This window comes from Bemisia tabaci, chromosome 4 (genome assembly GCF_918797505.1).
Source record: "Bemisia tabaci chromosome 4, PGI_BMITA_v3".
NCBI lineage: Eukaryota > Metazoa > Arthropoda > Insecta > Hemiptera > Aleyrodidae > Bemisia > Bemisia tabaci.
This window is the reverse complement of record NC_092796.1, coordinates 15,892,484-15,920,448: the sequence shown is the minus strand read 5'-3', so window position 1 is coordinate 15,920,448 and position 27,965 is coordinate 15,892,484. Positions and strand designations below refer to the sequence as shown.

The following is a 27,965-nucleotide window of genomic DNA, read 5'->3' as shown; positions in this document are numbered from 1 at the left end:
ATTCTTCATAAACGACGAGTATCCATGACGACGAACGCCTCGGGCAGCCGAGTCATCAGGTGACCGAGAACGAACAATTTACAATCCTCTGATTTCATCAACTTTCAAGAATGAACGCAGAACATTCTTAACACATATGAAAATATAACGTGAAATTACAGATTTCGTGATTTCGGCAACACTGCTCCGGTTCGGAATCTCCAAAATTAGACAGAAAAAACAGCTGATCTAGACGCAATAAAAGAAGGGAAACCACGACGACCAGACGACGACGATCGATCGCGGAACACCGCTCTAACACACGAGTCACCCTTTTTTAGCTTGTTTTCAACCCTTAGAATCAAAATTTCGAAAATCGGACGACGAATTGCACCCCTTCAGCACGAACCGCACATGCGTACAAAGTTTCAAGGAAATCCGCCTTCGGGAAGTCGCTGAAACATTGGGTACAAAATTGGGGCCTCTCCTTTATAGTTTTAGATTAACACAAGGGTTCTTCGATTAGTTTTTCATGAATCATTCAACCGCTGAGTTCATTAACGCTGCGCAGCCTTCTTCAAAGAAGTCGAGGCACTCTAATAATGGCTGATGAGATAAATTGAGGGTCATCCGTAAAATGTGTAACACTTTTGTCACAATCGGGTGGTGGATAGCATAGTTGGACCATACACTTTGCATTTTGGAACTATAGATTCTGCCTCATCTGAAAAAACACTTATGTGCATAGGGAAACTAATGGTGCATACGTTGTTTTTAAACCGGGCCAGAATTTATAGTTTCAAAATGCAAAATGCAGTCCAGTTAAGCAGTATCAAGGAGGGGTAGGTTAAAATGTTTAGCCAAAGGTGGTTTCCAATGATCGACCTTAAACCTGGTAAATGACCTGGTAATGATAGACCTTTAATTACAGTTTTCTTTTCAAACGAGAAGTTTGGTGTGAATGAGAATGATACGATAATTCCTGTCTCTTACGCTTATTTTGAAGATTTCGACGGTTGGAATTAAAGACTAATATTGGAGGGTGTCGGAGAGCTGCAGGTTCGTCGGGAAACAAACGAAATGAGAGATCGCGAACATCCGGGAATGGGTTCATCAATAATTACACAAAACTTTAACCACCAACTGTATGGTCTTTTTGGCCATTCAGAGTGAAAGGATTCAAAATGGCTCAACTCCCCCTATGAGGTTACTCTGGCTCACGCCGATCCCTTAGACGATGTACACGACACCATTATGGTAAATTCACTAGGACCTTCGATAAAATTAGCGCTAATTTTCTTAAAACCTTTAGCGTGTCAGTGGCATTACATTTCCACTTACTCGCGGCAATTTAAGTTTCCTCCAGAGCACATTCTCAAACAATCCAGTCTTCCGAGACAAGTAAAAGAGAAAACGGTGGTCTCGGAAAGCCGCGGGGTCGGGGCGACTTTTTACAGTGCAGCGAAACGGAAAGTCGCACTTAATGAATTGCACATGCCGGGTTACCCTCTCCCCCTTTCGCTACCTATTTATTCCAGCCATGCTTCAGCTAATACCGATGTCTTATAGCTTTCTCGCTCAGTTTAATCAAGGCAAGGGTCGTCAAATGCGAGGGAGAATAGCTCACTCGAGCTTCGCATCATCGGTATTGACACGTGGTGAGCAAGCTGAGCGAGCGGCAACTTTTCAAAAAAATAACTCCCAGCGAGAATGTTACTCACACGTCTCTCCTGGAATGGGGAAAGGTAGAGAAAGGGTTATTGTGTTTTTCAGTTCCTGCATTGTAAATGGAAACGTCCGGGGAGCGCGAACAGAGACGGAAACAAACGTTCAGCAACCGTATCCAAAGGCGCGTATTGTGACGAAACCTCCTCGTTTGAGAGAATGAAATAAATTCGCAAAGAGTTTTATAACCGCTGCCATCGTAGAAAGAGAGTCATACTTAAAGTCAATTGCAGTGTTTAAGTTACTCTGCGAACAAAACATTTTTTACGCGGGAAATGGCACGTTCTTTCCCTCTACCTCGAGTTTGGACGTCACTGAGCAGGAGGTGTGTACAATCGAGCGATGAAGGTACACCGTATGGGCATTCAAGTGTCGCCAAACTTCTGATAATGATAAATATGATTTTCGGATAAAATAGGTGATTACTTTCTTCGGGCGGTGTTTCTTATGTCATCAGCGAGGATGAGAATTTAGTTGAGACTCAAACACAGATTTCATTACCCTTTACACAAATGTATTCATTAAGAATTGAGTTATTCACTCTTGATTTGTAGCTAGGCGACACGTTAAAGAACTATATTACTCCAGAAGAATGAGCAGATTTTTGAATTCCCGCCACGTGTACCTAGTCTATGGCGCACAGTGGATCGAGTCGGTGGGAGAGGTCGAGATATCATCAAAATTTGGAAACGTTAAACGCTTATATAACTCCGTTTATACAAAACTTTGAGGTTCTAAAAATGGTTCCATTGGTTTCGTCGTGGAATTATCTTCCAGAAGCACCCCTTAAAATTTGAAGTGTGACAAAAAAACATCAAAATTGACAGTTTTAGTTAAAAATTTTATGTCTGACCTCTCTAATTGACTCGATCCACCTTGCGGCATGAAAACCAAATGTTGTAAGTGCAATGCTGCCCGAAAATTTCGTTTTGTTGTAACGGAGGTTGGCGGTCAGTTAAAAACTTCGACCAAATCCACCCGCGAAAAGAGCCTCCCAAAATTTCGCCCCGATAACAACCCCGTAGACACATCAATTCAACAAGAAAACGGCGAAAAAGAAGGTCGGATTTTGATCCTCCCCCACCCCCCCCAGTAACTCGCAAACGGCTCCTATACTCATCTTAAAATTTTTTGCCGAGTTTTCTGTCATCATAAGCTTCCATTTAAACCTTGGTCCGATAGTCGAATCGAATACCTAAAAAGGGGCGAAAATCAGCCCTTATTTTGGAAGGCTCTTTTGCCGAATAACTGATTTGAATATTTGTCTATTTGGTTTATTTGCGTGCGACATATAGATGGATTAAAAATGGGTGGTGGGATCGACAGCGTGTCTAACGAACTCGATAGAGGGGCGAATAATTGGGCTCGGGGATCTTTGGAGCCGGAGCAACGGTGATTTTTAATAGGAGTCACGTGCTTTGTCCCGCGGCGGCGGCCGCCACCTCGGGCGATCAATCATTGGAGCGACACAGATAATGTCCGGCGGAGCCTTTGTTTATTCCCAAGATAAATACTTTTCAGTTATCTGAAAGATAAATGTTCCCGACTTTCACATGAAAGGTATCCAATCAATAACCCGCGGAACCCCCGATCCGCGCGCGTAATGGCCAGCCTGGGCCCCAGGTAGCTTTCGTCTGTCGACTGCGACAGTCCTACTTCAACAGGGCTTTAAATTGGGACGCGCCTCGCTCCTTACTTATCCGCCTCCGCAAATGCACTCCAAATGGGGAGATTTTCCTTTCTGGGATTGTTTTGCCCCGTGGATCTCCGTCTAAAAACGGGGCACGGTAGATCGAGTGAATAGGAGAGGTCGGGCAAAATTTGGAAACTTTGAAAGCTTGTATTTCCAAAAATGTTCATAAGTTCGTAAGTTCAAATGTTTCATAAGTTCATAAGTCGTTCTATTGGTTTATTGGTGGAATTTCTCCCCATGAAATAGAAATTGTGACAAAACCAACGTCAAAATTTTAAAATTTAGCCAAAAAATTCATGTCCGCCTCTTCTATTAACTCGATTGATTTAGTGGGGGTTGGTTCCTTAATTTCTTTTTTCAAAAATTGCAGCGACGCGTGCTTTAGAAAATCCTTTGTAGCGTTGATCGTTAAATTTGAACTTTCAAAAACGTAAAAAAATTGTTTGGATACACTCTAAACGGAAAGATTTTACTTTCTGGATTTATTTTGTCTCGTCTACCTCCATCTAGAAACGGAGTTTGGTTCCTTTACTTCTTTTTTCAAAAACTGCAGCGACGCATGTCTTAGAAAATCCTTAGTGGCATTGATCGTTGAATTTGAACTTTCAAAATCGTAAACAATTGTTTAAAAGCACTCCAAACGGGGAGATTTTAGCGGCTCTGGTGCTTGCACTAGAGCTGCTATTCCGGACGGTCCCAGCTGGGGAGTATCAATGCAGCATGTTACATTGTAGAGACCGCGCGTTGGTTGATGGGAATCGGCGCCATTTTCGGCTATGTTCCTTGTCATGACTTTATTTTATTGCATACTGTTTTATTGTTAGTCAATGCTATGTTGTGTATTGTATTTTTGGAATCATGGTGATACAGTCAACAATTCAAAACTTGTTTGTGCTTTTATCTCGTGATGGAAAAAATGTACTTTACGTTCAAAATTTGAAAATTTGAATTTTAAAGTTTTCGCGGTTAAGGAAGCTTTAACCACTGGGTTGGAGCTTCCTAGTCATTTACTCGATATCAGCTGATAGCAAACAAAGGTTACCAGGGAAACCGTAAACGTCTAACAACTATCGTGGCCATTGGGGCGATTATTGAAATGATATCGACTGTATGTCGCCGCTTACGACAGGACATAGCCCTATCTTAACTGTGTAATATATCGCAATTCGATATTGTTTTGATTTTTAAAAGGAGCAATTCATTCATACAGTTCCGATTAGTTTTGGCGAACGGGCCCTTAACCTACGGCACTCGGCTCATGGGAATTTTTTAACTCTAAATTTTTTAACCTAACTCTTCCATTCCGGGAACATATTTATTGAAAACGGCGACTTTTTCAACAGTCCTATTTTTATCTACAACATCTAAGTGGCCCTTCATAATCATTTAATTTTGGCCCCTGGCCAGAAAAAGGTTCGGAAATTGCAGTGATTTTGCCGAAAATGCTGAAGTAAGTAAATTTGGGCATTTTTTTTCCTTCTTCAAACTCTGTGGAGAAGCACTTCTCCTCCAGTACATCTATTTTTTTACTTATCTCTCGCAAGGTACATTTACAGAAGGTGTGTTCCAGTATTAACAGTTCAGATTCGTTGTTTTTTTATTATAACGCTTATTTCGGAAAGCAATTATTACATTGTTCAATTCTACTGACTTTCAACACTCGATTATACTCCCGGCAAATTCTGCAGCAGCGTTTCAAATGTTGACTCTAATGCTTCCAACAGCCATCCGATGTCTAAGGGTTTATTCCTAGATTTAGGGATTTTCCGGAATTTCCAGGGATTTAGGGATTTTTCAGGAAATCTAGGGATTTTTTTTGATGAGGTAAAGTTACCAAAAATCAACTTTTTAACCTCAATTATAGCTTCGACAATCGAAAACATTTTTTCATCTATATTTTGTAGGCCTTTTTGGCAACACTATTTTCCCCGCAAATAAGCCGGAAATTAAAACGATTGTGTCCTTCGATGTACTTGACATTCAACTGCATTCAACCTGTTAATAATAAGAAATCAACTAATATTCTTTCATTTTATTGGTCTGGATTAGCACTGCTTTCAGAGAGCGCCAAAATTCAAACGAGCCAATCAGATTTAAATATTGCAAATCGCTACATCGAATGACATCATGATTCTTCATAAAAAAATGGCGCTTTTTGCAAAATCTAGGGATTTTTTAAGTATATTTGAGCAAATCTGGGGATTTAGGGATTTTTAGCGAAATCTAGGCATTTTTTTTCTTCCCCGCTAGGGATTTAATATCGGAAGACTGGCTTCCAGTATCGCAGCGTTGATCGTCGCTGATGTCGAAATGGAACCTAATGCCGGACATACTGTAACACCTCCATTCCTCAATTCCGGTGAGGAATACGTCCCTACCCTTAACTCAATATAAATATACAAATTGATAAGTGAGTGCTTTAGTCTCCTGAAAACAGAATTGCGAAACTTAAAATTGGAGAAAAATGATGAGTAAATGAAAAAATGGAACCAATTGATGGAAAAGTCGCATGCCATTCTGACACAAAATATGGCGTCTATCGAATCACCTTAACTAAATAAAATAACCAAATTTTCAACTCTCAAACTATCAACTATCAACTATCAAAATTTCCAACAATGACAAAAATGATTGTAATATACCTATAATGTAATGAAATATACACGCTCTAATCATTTAATTTGTATTACCTTTATGTTATGTACCTACATGTTATACTATTTTTATAATAAATTTTGCCAACATGCTTTTCAATTCAGTCTACAACATTTCATTCCGACGTGGCAATAATGATTTATAATGCCCCTAAACATTAAAATGAATTACAATAGTAATGCCGCATTATAATGTCGTATTATACATCGCAACGATTCATGTCCTACTGATTATTGATTATTGTAAGATGAATTCTGTTTTCTCTGATTGTATGTTTCATACGTGCGAAGCAAGTACGGGTCACTAGAAACGTGGTTCGTACGGGTGGCTGATGAAATTGATCTTCGAATACCTTTTGATGAGCTAGGGAAATGGAACCATCTGCATCTCATGGACAATAAATAGTTGCCGTAATTAAGGTCATCCCGTGATTAAGGTGCCGTGATTTAAGTCATAAATTCTTCATCTAATTCTTGATTCATCTCCAAAATGTCTGCTAAAGCTTTCATGCGCTTCTCCTTGTATGCATGAATGAGCAAATTGGGTATCGAACAAGCGGGCACTTTTTGAAAATTTAGATGATTCTGGACAATATCGTACAGAAGTCCACGAGCTGCAGATAGAACCATTACCTCTAGCTCATCAAAAGTTATTCGAAGATCATTCAACAACCTCTTTGACAAGTTGCAAAAACTTTTCGTTAACAATAGTGTCACACGGTACTAGGAATATTTACTATTTAACGAACCTTATATTTCCCTGACTCAGTCCTAAATTATAGAAGTATGCGTTACTTTTCCAGCAATCCAAAAAAACAATTATACAAAAAACCAATACCTACACTTTCAGATATAAAAATGCAAATTTTTTGCAGCCTCGCTAAACGACTTATCAACCAGAGATTTTTTAGGAAGCGGACCTCCAAAGAGCTTTCAAAATTAAAAGTATACAACAAGTGATAATGCCATGTATTCGCCATATCAAAGCCCAATACACATTTATACACCGGCTACGTAAATCTGCTAAGTTACAAAACATGAATCGACAGTTGTCGGATTGTACATCAATGACAAAATGTGTCTAGGCCCTCATTCTTGACTACAACTACTGCCCCCAGAGCCGCTCTCCGACGCCAATGCGTTGGAGCTTCCTGCTTGTTTCTTTCTCGGATTGTTTTGCCTCGTGCATCTCCGTCTGGAAACTGGGCACAGTATATCGAGTGTATAGGAGGGGTCGGGAAAAATTTGAAAACTTTGAAAGCTTGTATTTCCAAAACATATGAAACAAAAAAGTTCATAAGTCGTTCTATTGGGTTATTGGTAGAATTTTCTTTCCATGAAATAGAGATTGTGATGAAACCAACATAAAAGTTTTAAAATTTAGCCAAAAATGCATGTCCGACCTCTTCTACATATATTAACTCGATCCACTATGCGGAGTTGGTTCCTTAATTTCTTTTTTCAAAAATTGCAGCAACACGTATCTTTAAAAATCCTTAGTGACATTGATCGTTGAATTTAGACTTTCAAAAGCGTGAAAAATTATTTAAATGTACAGGTTAGGAAACCCATTTTATTCTTTCATTGAGTGAAATTTGAAATTTACGTTAGAAAAAAGTTAAAAGAACCAATTCGTATTTCAATTTTATTAAATTCTGCATATCACTCAGAAGAGACACACACTGAAGAGATGTTGCGGTGTCAGTTGCCCGATAACCTCTGGGAAGACAGGCATATGTGGCGTTTGGGTGTCGTAGAACGCCAGAGTGCGTTATAAAGCGACTTTATATATATATATATATATATATATATATATATATATATATATCACTCATAATGATACTATGCACGAAATAAACACCAAAATATGCAACACAAATAACTTAAATTTTACTTGAGCAATTATTGTCCAACTGGTATGGAAAATCTGTGATCAAATCTTCGATTAAACGAATAAAAATAAAACGCTACTTAGTTCCTCAAAAGATAAGTTGCAAGCAGTTTAGTGCTCTTTGCGCATATAGCCTGTAAAATTCCCAGACTACCTCGGTTTGGGACATTGTAGAATTCCTGTCATGCTTTATCTTTTTAAATAAGAAACTACTCAACATCACTCTTAAAAACTTCCGTGTTTACTTTTCTTTGTTCCAAGTAAGAATTTCAAGGAACGGTGTTGATTTTTTTCTCTCTTAAAAATAAGATAGGAGCGAATATTTTAAAAAAATCGCCAACTACGATACATGTTTCGGGAATTTCACTGTCGATTGGTAACATTAAATGTAGCCTTACTCTTAAACTTGCCATGGGAATGGAGTATGGGAGAAGAGAAGACGCGCGTTAATGACGGCGCAAAGATACAACTATTCGTACTGGATGGATGTCCGAGTTGCGTGCGCAAAATTGAAAGCGCGCTGGAGCGAGGCGTAAACTGGCAATGCTCCGCGCCATGCTGAATGTTTCTAACTGCTCTTTGCACACGTTGCAAGTTTTACATTGAAAAATGGGGTCATCGATGAGGGTTTTTGCAACACATTTCACGATCATCGATGAGTGATGCACCGATGACCCCCACTTTCAGCAAAACACTTGCAACGTGCGCAAAGGGCTAATACGATGTCACTCCAATTCGGAGAAAAGTAAAACAAAACGAGATGATAACGTAACCCATGAACTACCGGTACAATAAGATAGTTATCGTGGTGGAATTAATTGCATCATGCTGATCATTTTTCACTGGAATGCTCGTAAAACGCTCTATAGGGCATTGAAATATTACCAATAATTTGATTTTGAGTTTTTCATTGATGCCTCAGTGCCTCACATCCAGGTGACCATCATGAATGAGCCGTTAAACAAGTTTTAGAGGTAACAAAACTTATTTGCGACTCATCAGAAACCGCATCAACTTTTTTACTTTCTCACGTCAGAACTTTGAGTGTTTTATTACCCGCCATATTCGACAATCTTAATAATATTGGTTTGTCTCCCGGGAATTATTTATTGAAATACAACAGCAAGAAGTGAGGAGTTTTTTTCAAAATTGAGTACGTTCTCGGTCCTTCAAACTTCAAACCATTGTAAATCTGGTTGGATTGGAAGTCATTGTGTATGTTTGCACCATTATGTAAAATCTAATAAATGCCAATATCTCGCTATTTCTTTTTTTCATCAGTATGTGCCTTGTGTTGTCTACAGTTCTTGACTTGCAGTTAATTATGTTTTATCCACGTTACGATTCCAAGGCGAGAGATTAATTTCTATTCAAATCTTTTTAATTAATGATACGTGTTGCAATGTGCGTGCTTTTTTACATTTATTTCGAGAAAAATACGTTAAAAAACAAACTTTACAATAGGCACCTAGATTGTACTGCGCAACATGCTTCCTCCTTAGAATTTCAAAAGGAGAACAAATCACACACTAGGAAATATTTAAATCAGCTAATAAAAAAAGGGTATAAGTGTTTTTACAAGTAACATTGGGTAAATGACAAAAACAAAAATAATATCATTTGTATATTCAAGTTCATTCTTCAATCGTGTTAAATATACTTGATACGATCTCGTTGATGAGTTGATTTTAAGAGTTCTCGTCGCATAAATCGTCTAAAATCGATTCTGAAGAGATAATAGTGATATTTTATTGTTGCTCAAGCCATGCTTCGTGACCCATTAGGTACCCTTCCTTCTTGAAGAATTTTTCCCCTTACGTTCAGTAGATGAAAGCATTAGTGATCGTGCATAAAATAGATAGAGAACAAAATTTGAGCAATTAGCCGATTTTCAAATATAAGCAGTGATTGTGAGTCAGGCCATGCTTTGATAAAATAAAGCGATGTGCAATAGGATGTTAGGTATTTTTAGCATGATAGGTTCTAATATCTTCTTGCACATTGTTTTATTTCATTAAAGCGTGGTCTGAGTCACGATCACTGCTTACATTTGAAAAATCGGCTAATAACTCAACTTTCCCACCGTGATACCGAAGAGAGCAGTAACTGCAAAAATGAAGTTTTGAGAAAAGGGGCTCAAAAGCTTCTGACCGGAAAATTTTATTAAAAGAAGCCTTCGTTCTTTGTCAAATTGCCACTATTCATTCGAAAGACTCCTAGAAATCGCTCAGATGATTAAAAATTGACTGATTTTATTTCAATTACATAAAAAGGGTATTTCTCATTCTCATGCTAGGTTATTGTTAAGCAAGACAGCCGTAAGTGCTATCTTCCGTGTACTTTTGTAGTTTCATTTTGGACACACAACAAACACATTTTCAGGTTAGAAATTGACAGTGGAGGGTGACACTTCACTTAAAAGCACTGTTTTCAATGGCTCTCTGGAGGAATATTGTCGCACTTTCTGCTGTCTTTCCTAAAACTAAGCCATTTTTTGTGCACTTACGGCTTTCTCACATGTCTCGTTTTGATACAATTAGGATGAATTTTGCTGTTTTAGCTATTTCAGTGATTTCGTCTAAAAGAGTTCAGACGAAATTTGCAGGAAATTCAATTTCAAAAATTTGACACTTACTGCTCTCTTCGCTATCACGGCAGCATTAGCTACCCTTCCTTCTTTTAGCATTTTCCCCATACGTTCAGTAGACAGAATACATAATGCTCGTACTTCAAATAGATAGTTCATCCTCATATTCTCTTTGGGAAGCAGTTAGCAACTTGTTCCCTTCGTTTATGCAGCTCAAAACTACATTTTCTTGAAACTTCGTATTGCTCCCTGGGGTGGTTGGCGAGAAGAGAGGTAGATAATGAGGGTGAAAGTAGTGATTTACCGTGTCTGAGGGGTAATCCATGGCGGGAACTCACACACAGGGGTTCGACATACGTGAATCACGGTTGCACACACGTGCGAGGATGCGCTCGCGGGCGGGGACCGGGCGGGAGCTCGGCGCTGCAGCAACTGGGGGATCGAGCGAGGCGCGAGCGGCGGCGGCGGCGGCGCGGGAGAGGAAAGGTAGCGTCGGCGGCGTCGGCGTCGGGCAGTGGAGCAGTGGAGCAACAGCTTGAGGACTACACGGCCGCTCGGCCCCGGACCCGGACGACACCCCCGGCCACGAGGCCCACTCGCCCGGAAGGGAAGGCCCGCCTCCGCTACACCCATTCAAAAGCACACGCCGACGTCACAGATGCGAATTTAATTTAGTTTTGCGAGGGTTTCGTCAAATTTCGTAGGATTTACAGTGGTGCTGTATGCAGCTCGTAATTAGAATACCTGAAACTTGTTACGCCTACCCCGGGAAATGAAGGGTATACACGGAGAAAAATTGATGAATCCTGTTTAACCGATATTTGTGATTTTTTTTTTTTTTTTTTTTTTTTTTTTTTTTTAGAATTTTCAAAAGCACACGCCAAAGTCAGAGATGCGAAATTGAATTTAGTTTTGCGAGGGTTTAGTCAAATTTCGTATGATTTACAGTGGCGCTGTATGCAGACCATAATTGAACGTATTCCTATCAAACGTAACTATGTGCATTAAGACATGAGCCCTGAGACCCATAAGAATACACGCATAACAGGGCTCACGTCATAATGCACATAGTTCCGTTCGCTATAAATACGTCCAATTAGAATACCTGAAACTTGTTACGCCTACTTTGGGAAGAAGGGTATACACGGAAAAAAATGATGGATTTTGTTTAATCGATATTTGCGACTTTTTATACATTTTTCAAAAGCACACGCCGAAGTCAGAGATGCGAATTCAATTTAGTTTTGCGAGGGTTTCGTCAAATTTCGCGGGATTTACAATGGCGCTGTATGCAGCCCGTAATTAGAATACCTGGAACTTGTTACGCCTCCTCTGGAAAATGAATGGTATACACGGGAAAAAATGGATTGCTGATTTAATAATTTTTAATGCAAACTACGTATTAGCGCCTACAAGACTGCAGGACTACTTCAAGCATTGCTCGTACGCGCAATGCGTGCAGTATCCCATGCATTCTTGTGTCAAATTTTATGCGCAATGCGTGAAGTATCCTTGCTATCTTGTAGGCGCCAATACGCGTCTCGCGCTGGCCGCACACCGCGCCGCACCATGTTTGACTATATTATTAAAATTCACAAAGTCAGCGTTTTTCAACTCATGATTTTAGAATGCCTGCACTATCTGTATGGATTATTGTCGTTTCTATGGGCCACTAAACCATGAACGAATTTTGAGTCGCTGATACGTTTTTCCGAAGATAAATGACGCGTAGAACACGATGTGCACATTAGAGACGCAAAAAAGTAACTTAGAAACCGAGAAATTTGCAGTTAAAATAGCGCATCTTTTCCGTACATTTAAAACACCCTGGTTTCGCGTCAAACCGAGTGATGTTATCCCGTACTGATCAGAAGCAAGCAAATGTTTCTTCGGCTTCTTTAAAATGTCTCTCTAGTCCTAGATTGGAAATCATCATTGCGGCTCGAAACTTTTTTCGTGTCAATCTTATCTCTTCCATGACTTGTCTTAAAAAATTGAAACGCATAAAGTCAGCTTGTTTTCTCTCTAAGGGATAAAACTTTTTGCAGTAAAGCTAGATTTTAGGCTTGAGCATTTTACACTGTTGCCATTTTGGCCACCGAAGCGTAAATACATCTGGTGAATTTTCAAGTTTGGCTAGAAGGTATTTTACACCTATAAGACATCCCGTCATTTCGCGATCTCAAGAGGAGTCTTTTTTCAGAGGGGCTTGCTACTAATTAGCATAAGCGTTTCTTAACGAGCGCTAACGTTGTGCACGTTAATGAATTTTACATTTTAGCTCCCTCTCCAGTTAAAAAACTGCTGAAATCGATTTTTCGGAGCAACCTACGGACTCCTAATAGATTGTGTTCGTTAAACGAAGGAGAAATGTAAGAAAGTTATTTTGGCCAAAAATTTAAAAGAAAGAACATCTCTCTGACAAGTAAAACAGGGAGATAGTCTAGCTATATCGAAACAAATGTAAGGTATCTAGTTCACTCTGTGTTAAGAGAAATTTCTCAGAATGTCTACGTCTTAAGATTTTATTAAAGGACAAGTGAGGCAACTGGTATCACACGAATTCGGAAAACCCATACTTTTGGGGGCCATTCATTAAAGACGTCGGGTACTTGGAGGGAGGGAGGATTTAGGATGGATGACAACACCCTGTCAAGGAAGGTACGAGAGGGTGAGGCCATGGTGCCTGACAAGGGGGAGGGAGGCTACATAAATCAAATAAGTGCCAAAAATTATTTTTGGACGACTCATTATCAGTATCTCCTACCGAAATTAATATTGCCACCTTATGACCAAAGTATCGCAAGTGCTGTGAGATGTTTTAAGACTTCCGCCGCATTTTCATTATTTTTCGGAGAAATTGTTGGTTGAATTTGTTTGAAAATTTCACTGAATTTTATCGGCAGCACAAAGTAAATCCAGTAAAATTTTCGAACAGCTCCGTCGAACAATTTTTCTCAAAAAAAAAAATAAAATGGCGGCGGAAATTTTGAAACGTCGCATGGCGCTTGTGATACTTCGGCCGGAGGATGACGATACCAAGTTATGAGACAAAAATGAGAGGGGCTGCTTTGAAGCAGAGGACCCCCTGAAATTAGAATTTCACAGCGACCTATGGACTTCTTTAGCTTGGAGCTTTTTTTAAGCGTGCCAGTAGGGCTCGCTTTTTGAAATCACTCGGATGTACCATAGTACAGCACACAGATCAACCAATGCTATTCAACGGGTCGTCCAAATACTTTTTTCCTCGCACCCGTTTCTTTGTCTTTGAACCATTACACTGTCAAGCCCTGATGGTCTTTTACCAAAAAATCTAATGAACTGCTAATTGGAAACCCTTGAGAACATTTTTCTGTCAAAACCGTATTATTCAATTTGACAGAAACCTCATAGGAGCTTTCTTACGCTCGGAGGACTCAACTCTAGAACCTTCTTTCCCGCCAAAACTCTATAGCCAATGAGCGTCTTGCACTGTAAGTGCAATCTGTGATGAGCCTCGTGACTCATTATACTATGTACTAACCATGGCCCCTGCAGAAATCCACTTAAACCACTACAGTTATCTCGCGATATAGCTTTGGGTGTCCGGTTTCGAGCAAGGCAATAAAAGACGGCGAGGCGATTAACCGATTAACCATTCACCGTGATGCCAGGATCCACCAAATTTTCTCAAAAATTGTTTTCTGTCTATTTAGCGAGTTTTTCTTTACTTTCCGTTGAAGTACAAATAAAAAGAGACCTCATTTGTACAAATCGGCCGAATAGGAGAGAAGTTACAGTTCGAAATCCAAAGAGATTATAACTGAACGCGATTTCGATGCACGGCAGTTCGCCCAAATCACGGTCGTGCGCAAATGCCGCATATCAGCTTAAAATCAAGATAATTGGACGGAATCTTTAAAATTAATTTACATTCAACGTTCATGAATCAATATTTTCTCCCAAATTTAGCAAAAAGTACCAATTGATGCAAAAAGCAAAGACGTGAAAATAAGAGGTATTTGTCCAACATTTCAGTTATTCGGCACGCTTTTCCAACATACTCATGTTGGATTTTTGGCGCGTATACGTAGTATACCGCCTTTGCGATCGTTTCGAACCCTGCTCGATACAATAACCGAGTCCCTTAGTTCCTTACCGAAAAGTGACTACCGCGAACTTCTGAGATTTTCCAAAGCGTGTAAAAAGTTTATTTATCCGTCAATAATTATGATTTAAAGTTGCTTCTCATTCTGGGGCTCTCTAGTTTATGTGCAGTGAATACCAAGAGTCTACGTTACTTGGTTTTCTTAAAAAAAGCCTAAGAGTACGACGCGCTGATTCAAAATATGCATATATAAGCAGAATCAAGCGAACTGATTCGAGGATGGCTGAGCAGGTCGGCACTCTCGGAATGAGAATTTAACTCCTCCGTTTTGTTCAAAACGTTGCTTTGACAGATCTGTAACCTCGGTTATACTTTTCAAAAGTTGGTACCCGTGCTCTGATAGTGCTGTTCATCTGACAACAATGTCAGTGTCAGCTGATAATAATATTTTTTTCATATGAGGTTAATAAAAAGTTTTCAGTCAGTCTTTGACATCCTGAATAATTGTCTTGGTATTTATTTACTAATTTTACAGAATTATATTTTATTTCTTATTACATCCTCTTTGACATCCTGAATAATTGTCTTGGTATTTATTTACTAATTTTACAGAATTATATTTTATTTCTTATTAAAACTAAGAAATACAGTGCAATCTGTGTAAGTGCAATCTGTGATGAGCCTCGAGACTCATTAGACCATTAGCTAAACGTGGCTCATACAGGAATCCACTTACCCCTCTCTTCCCCACGCTCCTGATCACTGCGTCGGCGTCTCGACGAACAATAGCTAATGACGGTCGCCAAGCTAGACCGGGATCCTCAGCCCCTCGCCCAATTACTTACGCTTCATTAACCATTTCACCGTCACGCTAGGATTCGCCCAATTTTCAAAAAAAATTGTTTCGCGAGTTTTTAGCAATTTTTTCCTTACTTTCCGTTGAAACACGAATTAAAAGAGGTCTCATTCATAAAAATCGGCCAAATAGAAGAGAAGTTACAGTATTCGAAATCCGAAGAAATCAACAAAACTTCTCCAAACAAAAAATAAAATGAAGGGGGAAAAAAAGAAATGTATAAATTACAATTTAATATGATTGACCTCAGAATGTGACAAGCAATTCAATTATAAAAAGGAGAAAAAATTGAGTGAAATTACAAAAAATTAGCCTCTTGCAAGGGGCTTCCTTGTATGAGTTTTGACCTGAAGACAAGTAAATCCCGTTACATTATTAAAACGAAATTGACTCCATAGTTTAATGCCTTAGTTTCTTGAATACGATTATTTTAAAAAAAAATAATCGAAAATTTATACCAGCAATTTTACCCATGGGGTGATTTCCTGAGAGCTGATAATATCACGAATTTCTCATAGAGCCCTTCAAAAATGGCTTGCTTTTTGGGCAGCCGATTCGGCCATCAAACCGGGGTTTAAATGGAAGCTGATAATAACACAAAGCTCTGAGAAAAATTTTGAGATGAGTATAGGAACGGTTTGTAAATTACGAGGAGAGGCGGGCATTCTGTTCAGCATATCGATACATAAGTATTTTCACACGTAGAATTTAATTTTCACGTCAGGGAGTCGACATATTTTGATTTTTGCATGAAAAGACGTTTAAAATAAAAAAATCAAGACATATTTAATACAATTGCATTTATATCGAGTAAATCTCTTTTCAATAATATAACGGGATTTACAATACCGGTGATTTGGGTATTTTAGCCCCAAAATACCTTTAAATCGACTTTATCTTCTAGGAGTTCGACAGAATTTTTCCTTTCTTCGCTTAAATTTTTCCGTAGCACTTTTCTTCAAGAATCTGATAAAATTTTGCTTGAGGCAGATCAAAAAACTTAAATTTGTTCGAATAGCTTTCTAGATTCACAATACACGGTCTCGTCAAGGTGCGTCGTTGACCTTGCACTGTTGGATCGTGAATTCTCTTGTTGTGCTGCTTGCCTTTTTTGAAATCTCTGTAAATGAAAACTAAAGGGGTTGATATGTGCGAGTTAATGACGCGCCTTATCAACACATTGTGTTGGAGTTCACTGCTTGTTTCTTCTTGTTTTAAATTCCTGATTCTCCTGATCCCTTGTCCAGTACCAGGTTGGCAAAATGTCATGAAAAATAAAATCTTAAAATTTCACGCGAAATGTATCATGAAACTTCAGAATTTCATGAGAGATATTGAAAAAACACCGGTTCCTTTTCATGTTTCGCAAAATGTAAAAATAATGACTTTCTTCTATATTTGTATGTTAGATGCGGATTGTATACTCTAGCCCCTGATAAGAGGGGCTGCTTTGAAGCAAAGGACCCCCTGAAATTAGAATTCCACAGCGTCCTGTGGACTTCTTTAATCTTGAGTCCGTTAGAGACCCCCCTCCCCCCCCCGAGGGGGGGGGGGCGGATTTCCTGACGCGTCATCACTCGTGAGAGTCAAGTTTACGCACCGACCGTAACGTAAGTTGGCATGCAAACAGCGTCAGGGACTAGAAATGGCCGTGGTGGTGGGGGCTCGGAACGCAGTGCACAGTCACAGCATCAAACATTTATTGCGGAACTCCCGCCCCCGCAGCGTCCCCGGGACTGCCCCGAGTCAACGCCCCGGTTTTTCGAATTCAATTTCGCCGGGCGCTCTCGGGGCCTCGCGATTTCGGGCGCACCCGCAAGATCGCGCGCCGACCCCGTCCGAGTCCCGTTCCGCGGGCGCCCCGTCGGCGGCGACCCGGCAACGCTGGCGTTAGCACACGCCGCTTGAACTCAAATAAAACCGCCACCTTTCAAATTCGGCTTCCCTGTGTTTTTTTTACGACCGGGCGACGGCGGCGCGCGGGGGCGGGCGAACACGCCTGCATGAGCCGTGCTCGTTGATTCTACTATTCTATTGCAGTCGCCCTGTGACAGAACATCGTATGACCATCCGCGGATAGCGTGGAATAGATGAGATGCGGCTTAAAATGCTCAAAAGCGAGAATAATCAAGGTTATGGTTCAATTATCGCAAGGAAACCTTATGCAAAAAAATTAGGTTTTAATAGATTCGATGATCAAAAAAGGGAAATTTCACTTTTTTTTCAAAACAACTTTTTAGGCTTTGCGTTGATAAGGTAAAAAAAGGTAGGATAAGATAAGATAAAATATTTTTATTTCGAAAGGTATGGCATTGCTTTAGTCTTTTAGTGGATTCCTGATTCCTGACGTCAGATTTGGCTTGCTTCTCTCCTGATCCCTTGTCCTGTAAACCTCAGGCACCCCTGGACCCCTCCCCCTCCCGTGCCTTCCTAGAACCCTTGTGTCATATTGATTATTACACTTCGTAGAATGAAACTACTATATCTAGCTCCTCCGTAAAGGTACTTATCTGCACGGGGAATTAAATGGCACTTATGATATTCCTGCAGTAAGCCAGAAATAGTGCATGGTACCTTATTACAATATCCAGTCCATTTATGGACAACCCCTGAAATGACTAGACATTAATAGGAATTTAATTGAATGGACGCTCCGTAATAGGATGGAGAAAATGTAGTGACGAGGGGGTTTTACAAGATATAAGAGAGTATCAGCTCTCTGAAAGGCCTCGGAATAGTCGTGGAAGAATCGCCGCGGTTAGAAAGCGCCAAAACGTTGTAAAAAGTCAGAAAACGCTTTGAAAGTGGCTCTAATGTACACAAGTAATTAAGCACAGGCAAAAGTAACGAGCAATGAACTTTGAACATGGAACAGGCAAAAGGAAAAACAACGGTGGCACGTGAGCTGAAACTTTGGAGGGCAAAATTTGGAAAAAACGAAGATTTGGGGGAGTTTCCCCCAGGCATGAGAGCCTTCACAGAAAACAATTGAAAACTGGGCAACTTGAAAAAAATGTCGATTGTTTTTGCGGTAAGATATCACCTTTAAGAAGAAGAAAATCTCAGGTAAATAGCATGTCACAGTCACACTGTCACAGTGTGTCAAGTAAAGTCAACGCGATTTGTTCAAATTTTTGGTCAGCGGAACGTAATTTTTTTAGGGGAAGGGTGGTCCGGCACTAAGTTAAAGAGGCCTGTGTGGGTGGAGGAGTATCAGGGAACCGCATCATGTGTATCGTTACAGAATTCAGCAATGCCCTCAATAAATACTCAAAAAGAAAATACCTAATGCTTAGATCGCTTCGTGTAGCCAGGTAGTGAAGGTTACCTGTTAGATGCGATAAGAATTCTGCGATAAGCATCAAACATTCCCAAAGGAACCATTTCACCCTGGATGCGTTGCAGTTTATTCCCTCCACCTTCGTTTGCATCAGATTGTGCGAGTGCCTCCGAATAGCGTTATGTTAATTTAAATAAACGGTTATTCCGAGCAGGAGAATAATATTCTGTCACCAATTAGAATCAAAGGGTTAGTTCTGTAAATTCCACAACTTTGCGCTTCGTTAGTCCTGTCTGTTTACCGTCTCTTGTTCCGGACAGCGATTCTCCAACTTTGTCGACAAAACCAGATCTGTGTTGCCGCAGTGGATCCCGTTTTCCGGCTGATGGGCTGCTCAAGTCTTCTCGCCTCGGTACTTTATGCATGTCATCAGTTGATCTAAATACCAATTACAAGGCTTCGTAATTGATCGAATAGCTCTATGGTGTCGGAGATGGTTCCATAAGGTCATCCTATAAAATTTAAAATTGATTGACCAAAGCACTATTGGGAATAAAAATTTAGGACGTACCTATCAATAGCCTGTTCTAATTTTACGGTATTTCAAATTAAATATCAGCACCCAAAATCAATTAAAACTATGTATATGTATTTCATATAAATTTGTCTACGACCAATAGTCGCAGCTGGTATTTTATTAAATGCAAAGGCAAAAATTCAATATTTTTTCACAGGACTTGAAATTCTGATTATTTCGCTGATTTTTATGTGATCTTCCTTCAAATGTTAGGGAAAGATTTGTTTGGAATTTTGGATCATTTATGGCTGTTGTAATTATTTCAAGCGCTTAAATGTATACCATTCATCTCAAAAGTATTCAATAAAAGTAGAAAGAAGAGAATATAGACAATTACGCGTTTAAATAAAAAGGAGTTTTATCCACTCTGACATGAGCCCTGAGACCCATAAGAATACATGCATGACAGGGCTCATGCCACTATTGATATAGTTCTTTTAATTCAAATGCGTCCATAAATGTATAACTTTTTAATTGGCACGAGTTCAGCGACTGCCTCAGCATATGCGTGTGTGTCATGGATTATTTCTTTAGCAATTTTTCTGCGATCACTTCTGCGATGCTCAGAAATTTCATGGCATGAACTTTTTCCCGAAAAAGTGTCGCGCAACTATCAATTTTGATCGATAAATCGTATTGCTCAATCGAGATGCATATTTTTAGAGAGAAATGTGTGATCTCTGGTTATATTTGTCATGTTAACATCTGCTGGGAAACAGCAATGCAGAACAGAGAGAATCCAGCAGTCACTCAGCCAGGAGCCTTTCACCTCGAAAGTATTTTAAGCCGTTCAACAACTGTTGGCGCGAACATTTTAAGCCAATGCTATGTCGTGCCTAAAATAACATAAATCGGTTTTCAAGTCGGTGTTGTCAACGGTGTCAATAGAAACTCTCTAGATCCAACCATCACACTGCCGTGCTAAGGAAGAACGCCGTATGGACATTCAAGAGTTGCCACATTTCCTACGATAAAATATTAATTTTTGAAGAATTTTATGAATATTTCTCTTGAAATTTTCAGGAACTTTGGGTGAAATTGCAAACAAAATTATGTAAAAATCAAAGAGAAAATATTCATAAGTTTTTCAGAAAATTCTAGTTCAACCAAAGAAGATTTGCAACACCTGAAGGTTCATACGGCGCTTTTCCTCAGCACGCCGCCTGCGTGAATAAACGAAGGAGGTGGAAATTTGACAGGCGAGCGTTAGGCTGCCGGGGCCGTGGGTTCAGAAAATTAGAGACTGCACGGTACAACGGGATTAATTCTGTCCTGCGTCACATGAAAGCGATAGAATAATACACGCCGAAGGAAAGCGCATTCGCAAAACACACCTTTGTGAGCAAAGTTGCACCGGAGTTGTGTTTCAAAGCTTTTCCCCAAACTCATAATCGCCCCGTGTGACGGCGCCGCCGAGTCTGCTGAGGACGAGGCCACTCTAATATTTAGTGACCCTCCAAACAGATGCTGACGAATTTTGCTATCGACGCAGAGTCTGATTTTACTCCCTGTTCTTGTTTGTTTGTCGGACCAATCCTCGTTTTGCGCACGAAGGACCTTATAACTAAATTTCAATTGTGCAAAATTTCCATGAGGAAAGTGTGCTTTTCTCAGGAGCATTCCTAACTGAAAATTTCCCCAAATTTTCTTCTAAACATTATCAAAATTTTGAAGAGAAATGACACAATATTTATTCTTGCATAACTTAATTAATTTTTCGAGTAAATATTGTAACTTTGGAATACAGTTACATTCCTTCTCTGGAAAACGACAAAATGTTTAATAAATGTGAGTCTTTTATTCAGCTTTCTTATATTGTTGATTCAAGATAAAATCTTCTCGATGGCATTCTAAAGAATGTTTTTGCCTAAATCAAGTCACTATTTCTCTAATAAAATTCACTGAACGTTATTAAATACGTATGCCAGGACTTAGTGAGTTTTTGGACTACCGCTCTCTTTTTCTGTTGTAGTATCTGCTTTGTATCTGTAATGTGCTTGATTTATTTTGCGAAGAAAGCTCTGTACTCTTAAAGAATGACTGTCTTTCTTGATACGTTGGAGCGCTTTCAATTTTCTATGATACAGTGCAACACCTCTATCATGGAACAGTTTCTTGAAGCTCCGCGCCACGCTGCAGCGCGGCGCGGCGGCCGCGGCCGGCCGGCTGGCGCGTTCGCGCACAAGCGCCTACAAACCTAACAGGGATACTTCACGCATTGCGCAATGCGAGAAGTATCCCTGTTAGGTTTGTAGGCGCCATTGCGCGTGTCGCACTGGCAGTACACCGCTCCGCTTTGTGTTAGGCTCTAATATTTGAACTCATAGAATCAAAGTTTTTCAACTCATGAGTTTGAAATGCTTGCAGCTCTGCATGGATTATTCTTAATTACATTTATGAAAAAAATCATATGCATTCAAGGAAAATATAACGTGTGTTCTGTAAATATTAAGGTGGTTCCTTTTCAAATTTAATTAATTCCGAAGCCCTTTTAATTTTTCTTTTATATTTTGTGATTTTACAGTGCTGCAGCCTGGTGTACGCGCAACCAAACGCTCAAAATTGGACATATTTGACTCTAAAAAATCGATGTACAAATGGATAAGACCAAAGATTGCTTGCTTCTTGGTTATTTTTCCTCATTCATTAATTTTTTTAATAGTTTCTTTCAACACAAATACGGCGTATTCAGATTAAATCGATGCCATCGCTTGGAAAAGGTTTTACAAATATTTGCCACGTTTTAAAAATACAAATGTTTTGAAGAAAGGGATATTTTTTTCTTTTCAAAAAAAAATTTAAGGGTAGAAATAAAACCATACATTCATCAATGACAATTTGAAAAGACGAATCAAAAGATAGAAAGCAACATTTCATTTGAAAAATGAGTTACAACATCACATCCTTTTCTCTAAATTTTCTTATTTTGATATTTTCAGTATAATATTACATGCGGACTAAAATATGGTGCTTAGACAAAGTTAATGTTGCTGATTTTACGCGTGGACGTAAACAACTGGAAAAAACAAGTGCGCGGACAAAAAATCGTTGACGGAATGTCCTGAAACCTCAACAACTCAGTTCGTTAAGTTTTTTCACGATATCGTTTATGGCAGAAGTGGGGTTACTTTAACGCAAAACAGACATCATGGAAGTAAAAGTGTGGCAATACCGCTTTGAACGTTAGAGAAGCGAGCCATAAATCAGAAGTATTTTGCGATATATTGCACGTTGGTGTTAAAGGTAATTCGCGACTAACCTTCGCAAAGGGGGCATAAACATTTTGTAGCATCAGTGGAAAGTCTCACTCCCACGCTAATACGTAGCATAAATTTGGAGAAAACGGGGCTTGGATTAAAACGCGATACATCACATACGTGGATAGGGTGGGAACGGTAGTTGCGTCAAATTATCCAAAAAAAATTTGATTGCAGATAGCTTGAAAATTCAGTTATTTTCAGGTCCGAAATTTTGTTTCATACGATGGAATTCCAAAAATTAGATATCCTCACAAAGCATTTTGTTGATTTTCAATACGCATACTTGGAATAATTGGCCTCTCAGAAAAACTCTTTCAGAACTTTTCACTCTCTCAGAAGAACTTTTGCACCAAGGCACTAATTGGTGTTTGGCTAAAATTTATATCATGTAATAGCGTTAGAATTTTTCACCGACGGTCACTTCCATGGATAGTATAAATACCGACCGACTGAAAAAGCAAATATTGACAGTAATAATGCGAGAAGTGGCCTCACTGCAATTTAAAATAAAAAAGCTTTAATTCTTAACGATAAAGGGTTCGATACACTGATAATAAAAAAACACATTATGTACTCTGATGGGTAATATCTAGTTTGTTTGGAGGAGACTGAGTATCGGTATTAACTGAGAAAATAGGGAACTCTGCCTCTCCCGTGAAAATGATACACTCACAATACCACCCACTATTCCTGGCGTCATTCCCAGTTTCCTCATCAAGGGTACGCCAACGCTAGCCCTCGCACCAATGTTTGCCTCCTCTGCTTGCTCTAAAGTTTTTCCAACCCTTTAATATCCATGAACGTCTTCTTTCGCCTATCAAAACCATTATATTACGAGTCAAGTAAACTGACAATGAAATAAAACGAGAATTTAGCGCGGCTCGTCCTCGAGTTTCGCCGGAGCCACTCAAATTTAATTGGGACATTATTTACCCTCATCTGAGAGTATTTAAACTCCCCGAGACACCGTACCCCTCCCTCGATTAAAGAACCTCCCCGTTCGGGCGGAACATAAATATTGTCAATTTTTCGTCCGAGAGAAATGCTTCCTTCCTTTTAATTTCACGCTCTGTCATTCTCGGGAGTTTTATTTGGGGTCCATTGCGTTTTGCACCGGTTCACACGGGGATTGTAAATTACTTTCGGCAAAATTGTAGGAGTTCCGAGTTTTTATCGCTATTGAATATTGAGCCCCGCCTATTACTCCCCGCTCCCAGACCCCTATGCGGTCCAATCCGCCAGATGCGCTTCGCGCTAATGAAAATTCTGAGACGGGAATCAAAATTTGAACTTCGCGAGCTCGTCTGATGAATCCACTCGATCGATCTTCACAATTCACATACATTCCTGCCGCCCTCCTCCAGAAATCCACCCCCGTTGCTCGTAGCATATTCTATGCCCTGTCGAATTTAAAATAAATTTTGCAAAAATGAGGCCCCATTATTTCTTGCTCATTTTAGAAATAATTTGAAAGCTTATAGTTTCCCCATGCCAACGGATCCGGTATCCGGATGGATAATCTAGAAATGGAGATATTGCGTGTGTGAGGAATTTGCGATTTGACAAATGATTCTATACAAAATTTCGCAAAAAACACGATGGTGCCACTGGTTTTCTCTGAAATCAACTCCCAAGCTCAAAAAAAGCTCTCGAGTTAAAGCCAAAATGGAGGGGATATCCCACTCTATCCTGAGAGTCCACCTCTATATCAAGACAAACTCTCCATGCAAAGATAGGGAGCAAATACATTGGCAGGGCTGCCACTTTATTTAGAGACTCCACAACTGAAATCACAGCAACCCTGCTAATGTGTTTACTCCCTATCTTTGCATGGAGAGTTTGTCTTGATGTAGATGTGGACTCTCAGGATAGCGTGGGATAACCCCTCCATTTCGGCCTCAACTTGAGAGCTTTTTTGAGCTTGGGAGTTGATTTCAGAGAAAACCAGTGGCACCGTCGTGTTTCTCGCAAACTTTTACATAAGAATCAACAGTCGTATCGCAAATTCCTCACATCTCCATTGTGGCTTAGCATTTTGCGCGATGCCGTACCTCACAGAGGGTATGAGGGTTTACATAAACCCACTGTCACATACTCATAGAATTGCCGATGCTGATATAAGTATGGCGTACTCGTTATTAATAGACATCACACAAAGAATTCGACAACGAAGTGCTGATCAGTTTGATGAATGAGATTCGCAATCGTTAGTTACGTTGTGCGGTCTCAGCCCGCTTTTACAGAAAGGAAATCAAAAAATGGAAAATTAGCTCGAGTTTTTTCTCTCGGACGCAGCGCCGCCGTGAAATCAGATAATTATCGATTAACTTTACGCATCAATTGGCACATGACCTAATGCTGTGCAATTCGGAGAGAAAAAATGGCTTTTCAGAGAAACGGAGAGACAAGCAGGTTCATTACCGCGAGGAATAATTCAAGAGACAAATGTCAATTAGCTGACATCCACTGCACCTTGCAAGCAGAGTTTAACGAGTCGGGTTGCGTTTATTTACTGCGATAACGATCCAGGTTTCAAATTTCTTTTGAGGTAAATGAGAGGGGAACCAGGACCGTTATTTTTTATTTTTCGGATAAAGTTTCATGTCCGGAGGAGCAACAGCTCATGTTCTGTATTTAATGCGGAGGGATCTCAAGATGAAACACTTTCAAGTTGATTAACAAAACAAATCAACATTGTTGTTAAAAACAAATCAACTTGACTTGCTTTCAGCTTCCGTGTTTTTCAAGGTAGTCGACATGCACTGTATGCAGATAAATTGATTGTAATCGGACATTTTTAACACAGAACATGAACAAGACACGCTATCTGCGGTTTCATTATCAGCATTAAATTCAAACGGAAAGGAGTATAAGGGTTAAAGATCCAATGGGAAATTCAGTTTCATATGAGGGTATACAATGTCAATGTCTCATCCGCGACCAGTCAGTGGATCAGGAATAGGATGCGACTGGGTTCAATCGTGAAAAACTACAGCCGGATTTTGGACGCCGAATTTCCATCGGCAAGTCATAAACAGAGATAAGTTAGATGTGAAGGTGAATGACCTCTTTTGACATGCGGAGGTTACTATTCTGTGTGTCATCGTACCAGGATCGTACCTTCCTACTGAAGGGCCAATGACTTTTTCATCCATACTTATAAATAGTGTTTACAGGTCCGCAAGTCATTGCAGGTGAAATGCCTTCAATTCAGAGAGTATGCAATCCGCAAATGCGTGGGCCCCTTTTGCCTGCCAGCACCCGGGCACTCGAGCGCTAATCTGCGTGCTAAGGCAAAACGCCGTATGAACATTTGAGAGTTGCCAAATTTCTTTCGATTAAATGTTAATTGTTGAGGAAAGTTATGAATACTTTCCTTTGAAATTTTCAGGAACTTGATGTGAAATTGCGAACAAGAGTATCTGAAAAATTGGAGGAAAAATATCAATAAGCACTGAAAAAAAATATGGTAGATTTTACGATACTCTGACACAGAGATATGAGTACGGTAATAAACACCAAACTCTATGGTAGCATTTACCATATAATGGTCAGTATCAGCAGAGTTCTGGTGAATACTACCATAATTCTGGTCAATTTCACTAAATGGTATCACTGCGTAAAAAATCAAATAGACAAGATGTAGACTAGATGTTGTAGATGTTACCATACTTTTTTTCAGTGAGTTTACCGGGAAAGTCTTGTTTCATCGAAGAAAATTTGGCAACGTCTGAAGATTTACTCGGCGTTTTTCCGTATCACGGCAGTAATCCGGCCCTGTTGGAGATTCTCGTTGCGTTCGTCGTGTGTGCATTGCATGATTTCTTACAGACGATGCGTAACTTTATCAGCGTTGGTATTCATGACCCTGCTTTGTTGCAGTAAGTGGCTTCGCTTCGACACAATTAGAATATTAATTTAGAACTTCCGTACATACGGTCATTTTGCACAAAGCACCCTCCTAGCATGACAGTATGGTGCCGGGCTTCTAAAATATTTCATCTCTTGAGTGACAACACAATGGCCTCATTCCCTCGGGTCAAGGAACTCAAAAGAAGGTCCAGATCCGGGCCTCGAGTGTATAATCCGACAAATATTTCCCTGCATGGAGCCGTGCTGGACATTGTTGCCGGATGGTGCTGAAGAATCAGCAGATTTCCCGGCTTAGGCCTGTGTAAAATATCCATAATGGAGATGTTGCATGTGTGAGGAATTTGCGATTTGACTGTTGATTCTTATGTAGAAGTTCGCGAGAAACACGATGGTGCTACTGGGTTTTTCTGAAATCAACTCCCAAGCTCAAAAAAAGCTCTCAAGTTGAGGCCAAAATGGAGGGGATATCCCACGCTTTCCTGAGAGTCCACCTCTATATCTAGTCAAACTCTCGATACAAAGGATAGGGAGCAAATACATTGCCTGTGTTTTCAGTTTTGGAGTCCCCAAATAAAGTGGTAGCCCTGTCAATGTATTTGCTCCCTATCTTTGCATGGAGAGTTTGTCTTGATGTAGAGGTGGACTCTCAGGATAGGGTGGGATATCCCCTCCATTTTAGCCTCAACTTGAGAGTTTTTTTTTACCTTGGGAGTTGACTTCAGAGAAAACCAAGGCACCATCGTGTTTCTCGCGAACTTTTACATAAGAATCAACAGTCAAATCGCAAATTCCTCACACACGCAACATCTCCATTCATTGTGTAACCTGGCAACCTTGGAGCTGGAGAAGACGGAGAACCTTGAGACGTGATGACGTGACGGGTGAGTGAGAAGCCATCGACGCTGTCGCCGCGACGCCGACGGAGTATGACACGCCGCCCGGTAAATCCTCGTCAAAACAGTTTCGTATAATTTAGCGCCGCGAGAGGACCGCACTTTTTACGGGCGACATAACCTCCGCGCGGAGACGTCGTTAATAAAAATCGAAGGAAACGTGAGGAAGTTATTGCGAGCAACGCGAATTTTATGTAAATTCCACCGCCAAGCCGGACAACAATAAATCTTGTCTGCTTATGCTCGGCGCCGCTGCCACGTGGCCCACGAGGATAGCGATTTCCAGTGGTGAGGCATAAATGATCGCGATCATTTGAAGCCATTCGAAGCTATGGTAAAGAATCGATTATTGAGGCGTTCGTTGCCAACACCGTGCATATCGATTCTTTTCCATGGGTTTAAATGGCAGATCAATCGATATATCACAAAGCACGCTAAGTCACTGATTTCAGCAGGTTCCTTGAGAGGAAGAAAATTGGATCACATTCGACTGGACGGAGCTTGAGTCCTGCCGTGCCAAGAGAAAACGCTCTGTGCGATTTGCAACGCTGGCAAATTTCTTCCGATGAAACAATCATTTTTCAGAGAGATTATTCATATGTTTCTTTGA

At 40.0% G+C, this 27,965-nt stretch overlaps 1 protein-coding gene across 1 annotated transcript in view; it reads right to left on the bottom strand.

Moving 5' to 3' along the window:
• LOC109034384 (uncharacterized) overlaps window positions 1-10,975 on the bottom strand; it is a 286,237-nt gene extending 275,262 nt beyond the window's left edge. The window contains exon 1 of the mRNA XM_019047502.2: window positions 10,834-10,975. The gene's annotated coding sequence lies outside the window, so the exon portion shown is untranslated. The remainder of the gene's footprint in view (window positions 1-10,833) is intronic.
• Window positions 10,976-27,965: the final 16,990 nt, after the last annotated feature.